The following is an 8,639-nucleotide window of genomic DNA, read 5'->3' on the forward strand; positions in this document are numbered from 1 at the left end:
AAATTAGGCCTGATAATGATGACGTTTTTGATACAAGCTGCAAAATGCGTCCATTCTCTATACAAAGGGACTTGAATAGACGTGAGTTAGAAAAGGGGGGAAAAAAAGAGAGAAGAAAGAAAACCATGCCAAAGTCAATGTGAGCTATTTTGAGCTTTAAAATCATTTTCCTTCTTAGAGTTTTCCCTCGCCTCCTATCTTCAGAGCAGTAACTATAGTTCAGAGTTTTGACAGAAACCCCATGAGCCAGAATTCTGTTGGAGCAGCTGTTCTTGAGGCATTTCTGGATAGACTGGAACGCAAGGCACTGAACATGCGGTCTTCGCAAGTGGTGAGAACGGAGGCTGGCTGGTGTTTAAAATCACTAGTGATAGTTTGTCAAAATTTATCAGTTTGATACATGCGGATGGCATATTTCTAGGATATTTAAATTTGTTTACTTGGATTAAAACTCATCCAGAGTCTGTCCCAAATTCTAATAGTAGCTACGGATTTTTTGAAATACAGTACCAAAAACAGCAAATATTTGTTACTATCATCATGGGAACCAAAAGAGTGCTAATACCCCTATATTTCAGACCAATGGACGCATCCATTAAACTGTAGCTATCTCCACTGGCCATGTGGTATGGGCACTATCACTATAAAATCAAAGGGTTTTTCTGACCATTTTGGTTAGTGGGTAAATGAAATTCAAGGCTTGTGGATACAGATGACTTTTATTTTGTTTTTTCCAAATTATAATCTTAGCTGCAAACATCTTAGGACTCTCTGCGTGGTTGCAAACTGCTAACACACTCAGCTGCTAACCAAGTTGGCAATTCTAGTCCAGTCCACCCAGAGGTACTTTGGGCAAGGTACCAAGGCCTGGCAATCTAATTCCCAAATATCAGCCATTGAAAACCCTATGCAGCACATTTTTAATCTGACAGAAATAGGGTTGCCATGAGTCAGAATCAATTCAACAGCAACTGGTTTTTGTTTTTTGACAGGCATATTAAAATTCTTGTTATTTTATTTTAGGATTATATGAATGAATGAATAATTGTATTTGTCCATTTTAGTTTTTTGTGATTTTCATTTATATTAAGGTGCAATTACATTTATGTTCATTCTTCTCTTTCTGTCAAACACATCTTCTTTCATACAAGAATCTCTCAAAATTAATAGCTGCAGGATAATAGTTTGGTTCAGAAGGTGCTACAGGAGAGATTCCAGATTTCAGGCATACCACCACTTCCCTTCAACCTATTTGGGTAGAGTAAATGGTATTTTTAAAACTTAAAGATGCATCTACTTGAGAGATTTTCAAATCATGTTCAGTAGAATTCTGTTTGTTCCGTGGACCGGCCTCAAAGAAAAGCCAACTTGCTGAGGAAGGCAGAACAAAAAGATGGAAAGAACCTGAATCCTTAATGATGTCACTGAATCTGCCCTAGGACCACTTCGTCTCTGTACTTCTTATCCATTTTGAGTTATGTCTTCTATGCCCATGCCAAAAGCATCTTAATTGATACACCCTCTAAACATGTGCTGTCCAGGGTGCGAATAAGATACGTTGGCACAGCTGAAGACCCACTTTAACCTAAACCAAAAGAGGTCCACTCACCCCTGACATGCAGCAGCACATCCAAACACACATATACACACACACACATACACACACACACACAGAGGGATTAACTCAGAGTTTAAAATATTAATTTTCATTTAGTTTCTGAAATTGAATATAAACCAAAAAAAAAAACAAAACCTGTTGCCGTCGAGTCGATTCCAACTCATAGCGACCCGACATTGAATATAAGGACCGTCAATTACAAGATTGTTTTGTGTGTGAGTGTGGCAGGGGGTTGCCCTTTCTTTGCCCTAGATATGTAATGTATAGTTTCTTTTTGTGGAGTTTCTGTTATAAAGCTGGTGAAAACAGGTGCTTTCCATATGCATTTTGTTTGACTTTATAGCTAAGAATACAAACACTCTTGAACCCTCAGTGAAGTCACAGAAATTTATCAGGAGTCTAGTCCTTTTACAGTAATAGCTTAATCAGTAATTATCATGGATTGAATTGTGTCCCCCAAAAATATCTGTCAACTTGGCTGGGTCATGATTCCCAGTATTGTATGACTATCTACCATTTTGTAATCTGAGGTGATTTCCCTACGTGTTGTAAATCCTATCTCTAAGATGTAATAAAATGAATTAGCGGCAGTTATACTGATGAAATCTACAAGATTACTGTCTTAAGCCAATCTATTTTGATATATAAAAGAGAGAAGGAAGCAGAGAGACGTAAGAACCTCATACCGCCAAGAAAGCAGCACCAGGAGCAGAGTGCATCCTTTGGACCTGGGGTTCCTGCGTGGAGAAGCTCCTGGCCAGGGGAAGACTGAGGACAAGGACCTTCCTCCAGAGCTGATAGAGAAAGCCTTCCTCGGAAGCTGAAGCCCTGAATTTAGATTTGTAGCCTACTAGACTGTGAGAGAATAAATTTCTCTTTGTTAAAGTCATCCACTTGTGGTATTTCTGTTATAGCAGCACTAGATGACCAAGACAGTAATTATATCAAATGATCTGATATATTGATCATTAATAATGTATCAAGAAGGGTTCATGAATTGTAACAAATGTACCACATTAATGCAAGATGTTCCTAACAGGAAAAATCGTGTGTGAGGGGGCAGGGGGACTAACGAAGCTCTGTACTTTCTGTACAACTTTTCTGTAAATCTAAAACTGCTCCAAAAACTAAGTCTATTAAAATGCAAATACGTTTGATATCTGCAAACTAAGTAGTATAAGGCTGACAGGTGTGTCTCACACCTTATCTTGTATCTACCTAACATTTTAATGTGTCCTGCCCTTAGATTTTCAATACAATAAACTACAAAAGGAAAAATGTGGCTTTTAAAACACTGTTGAACCATCAAAAGCATATTTGCTACATTAGGGTTTAGCAGTTCTTCAGCAGCGTATGATTTTCATCAAGATGGTAGATTAAAACAAAGCACACATACGAGTATCGTCTCATAAAGATGCCTACCACCATTATACCTACATATTATGTGGATACCTAATACTCTTCCTGGTTTTATCAGGCTATGCCTTAGGGCTGCCATCAGCCAAGATATTCTAGGAAAATAAACACAGCCCAAAGATATACTTTTTTCCTTACTGTAATTTTCCCTGTGTAGAAGAGATAAGCAATAACTTAATAACCTGTTACACAAAGAAAGCGCTTTCACGGCCATCACCTCCTTACAATTGGTCTTCCCACTAATCAGTAACGGAATTTCTCAAAAGGATGTGTGATTTAACTGAGCAACTGTGGGAGGTCCAAAATTCTTCTGAAGTTGGGGTAGGAGAATTAAGGCAGTGTTTGAAGTCTAGGTAGTCTCAGTGGGTCGGAAACATGAACTAGCTAAAGTTGACAAAGCCCTCTACAGTTTATGCTTAAGATACATTAATACATATGGGTCTAAAGTCCTGTTTAAGGGACATAGTGGGACCTGGACAAAAATCATCCTTGATTTTGGCTACTTACCATGTTAAGGCAAACCTCACACCTAACAGCACACTGTTCAGTTTGAAATTTTATTAATACCCAATGTATTATTAATTTTGTTCCTATAATTTGCTAAACCAGATTTTTTCCTGCTTTCCCAACCAATTTTGAGGGCAGGGCACAACTCTGAAGCACTTGGTGCATTTCTCAGTTCTAGTGAACAGTGATCCTACTCCCGTATCCTCCCTAAAAGGTCAATTTTCATCTGAATCTCTGCAGCATCAGGCCCTCCTAACTGTTACAGTCTTATTACTTAGATGCAATTAGAGTCTCTTCCATTTTAGAAACAAAGAACACCAAAATGCATTATCAAAACTCGGATAAGGGCTGTCCAACTCTTCTAATTGAATCACCAAAGTGAATTAACCATTGGGTGTCCTGTAGTTCTAGTGACACTATGTAAAATTGATCCAATAAGATATTACTTAGTGTTGTTTATATACAGTGTGACTTCCCTCATTTTAAGATTGTGGAGGTCTAATATTAGGGTTCAGACAAGAGGTTCTGAATCACAATATAACCATTTACTTCTCCATAACTGCTTATTCATCACTGCTACCCTCAGCAGCAGCACCTGGGGAAATCTGGACAAGGTCTTTAACCCTTTGGAGTCTATTTCCTCATCTTTAAAATGACTAGATTGTTGGTCTAACTAATCTCAAAGGCCTCTTCCACCTCTAAAATCTCATGATTGGATGATTAAACGGCCAAAAGTACGTATGGCTACCAATCAAATGAAGCAAAAATCAGTTTTCCAAATGGTCCTGGACGCAGTTCAAAACAGTAAGGATAAAGGAAATACCAAAATGTATCCTCAGGAAGGCCTCTTTAGTTGGCATCCTGAGCCCCCAGAGACTAAAATTACTTAAAGACACACCCTGAAGGCAGAGCAATAACTTTTACAGACATCTTTATAGTTTTACCAAGTACTTCCAGTTCTTTTGTCTGGATGGACTCTCACATAAGCTTGGAAGATAGACAGTTGTTATCCCCATTTTGCATATGGCTCAGCAACAACAAACAATTCTATTCATTTTGGCTCAGCCAGAATAAATAATTGACTCAGATCATGAAGCTAGTAACTGGAAACCAGTACTCAGGATTTTTCTATTTCAGCACACTCATGACATCAAGGTTTGCCCTAACCTCACTGTCATAGTGAAGACTATGCATGATGCCCTTGCTCTGGTCCAAGTCCCGATGTTTTCTGAACCTCTTTTGAAAAGTATTGTAGTACATCACAATATAACCCTTTCATTCATTTTTTATGTGTGTTTATGTGATATTTCTTTCTGCAAAATTAGAATTATATAACATATACAACTGTATTTTCCTATATTTACTAATAAATTTTCAGGGTCATTTTCCCCATATCAGTTAAATGTGATTTTAATGGCTGCGTATTTCAACATATAGATATACCAAAAGTTAATAGCTATAGTGGTTGAATGGTAGATCCCCAAAAGATATGTCCAGATTCCAATTCCTAAAATCTGTGTATGTTACCTTATATGGGAAAAGGCTCTTTGCAGAACCTGAGATGAGGAGGTCATTCTGGATTATGAGTCCGTCCACTGCTGTCGAGTCAATTCCGACTCATAGCGACTCTATAGGACAGAGTAGAACTGCCCCATGGGGTTTCCAAGGAGCACCTGGTGTATTCGAACTGCCAATCCTGTGGTTAGCAGCCATAGCTATTAACCACTGCACCATCAGAGTAGGCCTTAAATCCAGTGATAAGTATCCTTATAAGAGACAAACAGAGGAGACAGAAAGAGAAATAGAAGAGGCAATGTGACTACAATGGCAGAGATTGGAATGATATGGTCCCAAGCCAAGAAATGCCAATAGTCACCGAAAGATAGAAGATGCAAGTAACGGATTTTTCCCTAGAGTCTCCAGAGGGAATATGGCCCTATGACACCTTGATTTCAGACTTCAGGCTTCTATCACTGTGAAAGAATATATAGCTGTTGTCGCAAGCTACCAAGTTTGTGATTACCCTGGATTACTTCGGTGGGTTCAGTGTAATCATATGAGCCCTTGAAAGCAGAATAAGAAAGCAGAAGAGTCAGTCAGTGAGATGTGGTAGAAAAGAAAGGAGAGATGCAGAGCATGAGAGCGACCTGACCTACCATTACTGGAGGGAGTCCACTTGGAAATCATGAGGAGACATGCAAGCAGCCTCTGAGAGCATAGATCAGGCCCCAGCTGAGAGCCAGCAAGGAAACAGTCCTACAAGCGCAAGGAATGAAATCTGGCCAGCACCCAGAATATGCTTAGAAGTGAATTCATCCCCAAAGTCTCCAGAACAGAACTCTACCCTGCCAAAAAAACATCTAGATATTGGCCTTGTGAGACTCTAAGCAGAGTATCTAGCTCAGCAATGCTGTGCTCAGACTTCAGGCCTAGAGAACTCTGAGATGAGAAATGAATGTTTTAAGCTGCTGAATTTGTGGCAATTTGTTCTGGCAGTAATAGAAAACTAATACACCATCCCATTTTTACACTGCTTCCTTCTCCCAGTATATTCAACTGTCTAAAGCTGAGATACCATCTCCATCCTTCCCTTGCCCCTCCACAATCTCCTCAAATCTTATCCTTCCTTCAAGGCCCATCTTATATAGACATGTTCATAGTCTTTACGAAATTGTCACCTTCCTCCTCTACTGTGTTCTTCCCTCCCCAGAATACTCGATACCTCTCCCATGACACTTATCCTATTTACTGAGTAGCTAGTTATTGGAGAACACACTGTTATTTACCTTCTAGATTAAATCCGAGAAGCTGGACTATATGAAGAAGATCAGGGCATCAGGATTGGAGGAAGACTCATTAACAACCTGCATTACGCAGATGACACAACCTTCCTTGCTGAAAGTGAAGAGGACTCGAAGTACTGATGAAGATCAAAGACCAGAGCCTTCAGTATAGATTACACCTCAACATAAAGAAAATAAAAATCCTTACAACTGGACCAATAAGCAACATGATGATAAACAGAGGAAAGACTGAAGTTGTCAAGGATTTCATTTTACTTGGATCCACAATCAACACCCAATGGAAGCAGCAGTCAAGAAGTAAAAAGACACATTGCATTGGCGAATCTGCTGCGAAAGACCTCTTTAAAGTGTTCAAAAGCAAAGATGTCACCTTGAAGACTAAGGTGCGCCTGACCCAAGCCATGTTACTTTCAATTGCATCATGTGCATATGAAAGCTGGACAATGAATAAGGAAGACCGAAGAAGAGTTGACGCCTTTGAATTGTAGTGCTGGCGAAGAATTTGAATATACCATAGACTGCCAAAAGAGGGAACAAATCTGTCTTGGAAGTAGTACAATCAGGATGCTCCTTAGAGGCAAGGATGGCAAGACTACGTCTTACATACTTTGAACATGTTGTCAGGAGGGACCAGTCCCTGGAGAAGGACATCATGCTCGGTAAAGTACAGGGTCAGCGAAAAAGAGGAAGGCCCTCAACAAGATGGACTGACACAGTGGCTGTAACAATGGGCTCAAGCATAACAACAACTGTGGGCATGGCACAGGACCGGGCAGTGTTTCGTTCTGTTGTACATGGGGTTGCTATGGGTCGGAGCCAACTCGATGGCACCTAACAACAACAAGAGGTTAAAACCTACATGAGAAAATGTCTAGATCAGTCAGTTTATGTTGTACAGCAGACAAATCCAATATATCAGTGGCTCACTAACAAAAGCATTTATTCTCCCGCTCATGGATTTGTTGGTTAACCACAGATTAGCTGAACTAGTCTTTTAGTTCTGCTGGGAAGCCATGCTTCAGGATGCCAATCCAGCTGTGCTTGGATATAGGCTAAAGGTTGGGCTCAGGTCTGTGTATATTCCTTGCAGGGACCAAGCACGACAGTACCCAGGCAACTCGCTTAACACAGCAGATCAAAGAACATGAGAGGGCGAGTCCAACAATGCAAGCATATTTCAAGTGTCTGCTCCCTTTACACTAAACTCATTCACCAAAGGAAGTCACATAGGCAATAACAAGGTAAAGAGAAAAATATCCACCCACCATAGACCATGGCAAGAGTGTGGATGTAACCTTTTTAGGAAGATGGTGCCAAAAGCAAAGACAGTCCTGCTCCTCCCAAAACTGAAGCCAAAACAAAGGTGTTGAAGGCCAAGAAGGCAATGCTAAAAGGTGTCCACAGCCACAAAAAGTGTCACCCACTTCCCAGTAGCCCAAGACACTGAGGTTCTGAAGGCAGCACAAATATCCTCAGAAGAGGGCCCCCAGGAGAACAAGCTTGACCACTATGCCATCATCAAGCTCCTTCAGCCATGAAGAAGATCGAAGATAATAACACACCTGAGTTCATTGTGGATGTCGAGGCCAACAAGCACCAGATCAAACAGGCTGTGAAGAAGCTCTATGACACTGAAGTGGCCGAGATCAACACCTTGATCAGGCCTGATGGAGAGAAGAAGGCATATGTTCATCTGGCTCCTGACTATGATGCTTTGGATGTTGCCAACAAGATTGGGATCACCTAAACTGAGTCCAGCTGGTTAATTCTAAATAGAAAAGTTTTCACTACACTCATACACAAGAGTGTAGATGTATAATTCTATTACAAGAAAGCGAAAAATTGGGACCTTTAATTCAATTTCCTTGGGGAGTCCTCATGATGATACTTTTTTCTTACTCTTCTACCATCCAATACAAATAAAATCTTTAGCACATTGCCTTCTATATGTTCGACAGCCAGGAAAGAATTGATTTAATTTCCTCCCTTGATCATACTTTGTTCTTCCACGATTTATTCTCTTCCTGACCACTCAAAACACTTGTTCTCTTTATCATCCATACATGTGCACTTGCCTATATTCAATTTAGCACTGGATTCATTTATTATTTTTTAAAAATTATTTCCAGGATATAAGTTTTCCTCCTAGATATGTTATAAGTTCCTAAAGGGCAAAGTCTGTTTTATTTACTTATTCTGAGGCTCCCACACAGTGTGTAGCCGAAGGCTGAATAAAGTAGGTATCCAATAAATATCCAATGACTGCAATTTCCCATTAAAAATTATGAGTGTTC

At 39.9% G+C, this 8,639-nt stretch overlaps 1 pseudogene; it reads left to right on the plus strand.

The window, feature by feature from the left end:
- The first annotated feature begins 241 nt into the window (after nt 1–241).
- Nucleotides 242–8,304, plus strand: LOC111822050 (60S ribosomal protein L23a pseudogene; annotated as a pseudogene).
- Nucleotides 8,305–8,639: the final 335 nt, after the last annotated feature.

This window comes from Trichechus manatus, unplaced genomic scaffold (genome assembly GCF_000243295.1).
Source record: "Trichechus manatus latirostris isolate Lorelei unplaced genomic scaffold, TriManLat1.0 scaffold00007, whole genome shotgun sequence".
Taxonomy (NCBI): domain Eukaryota; kingdom Metazoa; phylum Chordata; class Mammalia; order Sirenia; family Trichechidae; genus Trichechus; species Trichechus manatus.